This window comes from Phalaenopsis equestris, unplaced genomic scaffold, assembly GCF_001263595.1.
Source record: "Phalaenopsis equestris unplaced genomic scaffold, ASM126359v1 Scaffold208590, whole genome shotgun sequence".
NCBI classification, from domain to species: domain Eukaryota; kingdom Viridiplantae; phylum Streptophyta; class Magnoliopsida; order Asparagales; family Orchidaceae; genus Phalaenopsis; species Phalaenopsis equestris.
In genome coordinates, this window is record NW_018227833.1 from 17,613 (window position 1) to 20,170 (window position 2,558).

Below are 2,558 nucleotides of genomic sequence, written 5' to 3' on the forward strand. Positions count from 1 at the left end.
TGTAGGAAGTAAAACCGCCCCAAACCCCGCCAAAACAGTCTAACCGCACTCGGCGCCATCGGTGCTCCTGATCTTTAAGCTTTTTAAGACCTTCCAACCGCACTCGACGTCGTCGGCGCTCCTGATTGGCGTTGCCGACACTGATGTCTGTTATCTAGGGCACCGTGGCGCCCATTTTGGCGCCGTCGGCGCCAGTGGCCAAAATTGTTATTTTCCTTTTTTTTTAATTTGATTCCAAATTTTCCTCCAATACAATTATTTGACTTAATTTATAATAAATGCAATTGTGTAGGATCATTATCTACTAATACATTATCTACTAATATATAAGACTACTAATATATAAGACACTTTACAAACTAAGTAGTAATACATAGCAATATACGTATGTGTTGCCTCCCACAAAACACTTGGTTTAACGTCGTCAGCCCGACATACCATTTGTTTAGTTGGGTTGATTTAACATTATAACTTCCTTAAATTGAGGTATGTGACCTTCATAATAATGTTTCAAACGATGCCCATTAACTTTAAATATCTTTCCAGTGTTAGAATTTTTAATAACAACAGTTCCATAATGATAGACTTTAATCACTTTAAATGGTCATAACCATATGGATTTTAGTTTTCCTAGAAACAATCTCAATCTTGTATTATATAGTAGAACTTCTTGTCCAGGTTCAAATTTCTTCTTAACTCTTTCGATCATGTCATATTTTCATTTTCTCTTTATATATTATCACATTATCGTATGCTTCATTTCTAATCTCCTCAAGTTCATTGAGTTGCAAAAAACTTTTCTCACCAGCATCCTTTAAATTAAAATTAAATTATTTAATAGCCCAAAATTCTTTATGGTCTAATTCTACTCGTAAATGACATGTTTTTTTCCAAAAATCAATATATTTGAGGACATTCCTATAAGAGTTTTATAAGCAATTCTGTATGCCCATAATGCAACATCTAGTATAGCAGACCAATCCAATTTATAAGGATTTACAGTTTTACTAAAATGCGTTTAATTTCACGATTCGATATTTGTGCTTGACCACTAGTTTGAGGATGATAAGCAGTAGAGAATCTATGCATTATATCATATTTCTTGATTAATTTTTTGATTCTCTTATTCCTGAAATGAGATCCTCCATCAGTAATGATTACTCTCGGCAATCCATATCTTGTAAAAATATTTTTAATTAAAAATTTAGAAACACTCTGAGCGTCACATCTAGGCACAACAATAGCTTCAATCCACTTAGACATATAATCAACAACAAATAATATATATAAATTTCCAAATGAAGGCATAAATGGTCCTATAAACTAATGTGTAATTTAGAGGCATTTCGTCACTTGTGAAAATATTTCCTACTCGTTGACATTTATTGCATGTTTTAATATATTCATTAACATCTCTAAAAATAGTAGACCAACAAAATCCTGCTTGCAAAATTTTATATGTAGTTCTATTTATTCCAAAATGTCATCCAAATTCATAATCATGACATCTTTTAATTATCTGTTGAGTTTTTTTATAAGACACACATCTTCTAATAATTAAATTTTTATATTGTTTATATAAATATGGGTCATCCCAAAAATAGTCTTTCGAATCATAGATAAATTTCTTTAATTGTGGATTCTTGATATCAGGTGGTAGAATGTCACTTACAATATAGTTTACTATACCAACGTACCACGGTACATCCATTTCATCAATACTATATAAATGATCATCAGGGAAATTTTCTAAATATTCATTTGCAAAATTAGTTAATATTTTTATTTCTATTCTAGGCAATGATCAGCTATTTTATTATCATTTCCCGTTATATCTACCACAGTAAAATCAAACTCTTGCAATAGAAGTATCCATCTAATTAATCTTGGTTTAGTATCCTTCTTTTGCATCAAGTATTTAATAGCAGAATGATCTGTATGCACTATACATTTAGTTCCAATTAAATAAGATCTGAATTTAGCAAAGGCATAAAAAATAGCTAATAACTCTCTTTCAGTAGTAGTATAATTAATTTGAGCATTATTTAGAGTTTTACTAGCATAATATATAACTTTAAAAACTTTGTCATCCTTTTGTCCTAATACAGCCTTAATAGCATAATCACTAACATCACAAATTGTGGATTCTTGACTGATGATACACCTAAAATATACAGTATTTTTAGGCATATTTTTATACCTATTTTTGAGATATTACGCTTTAATAAAAGGTATTTTATTTGTTTTTCTTGCAGATACAAGTTAAAATGAAAAATTGCAAAGGAGTGAAAAAGGATCAAATTTGGAGCAAAAAGGTGAAAAATTGTGCAAAAGAGTTTTGGCGCCTAAGCGCTTGATCTGGCGCTTAAGCGTCAGTTAAACAGAGAAGGCCACACCTAAGCGCCAAGACCCCACGCTTAAGCGCCAGTGGCAGTTACTACACGAGTAAAATCGATTTTCATGAATTTCGAAGAGGTTTTTGAGGCACCCATTGGCTTAATAGGGGGGTATAACCACCATAGATGGAAATTATCTTAAGAGGAGGGATCCCTTGGTGA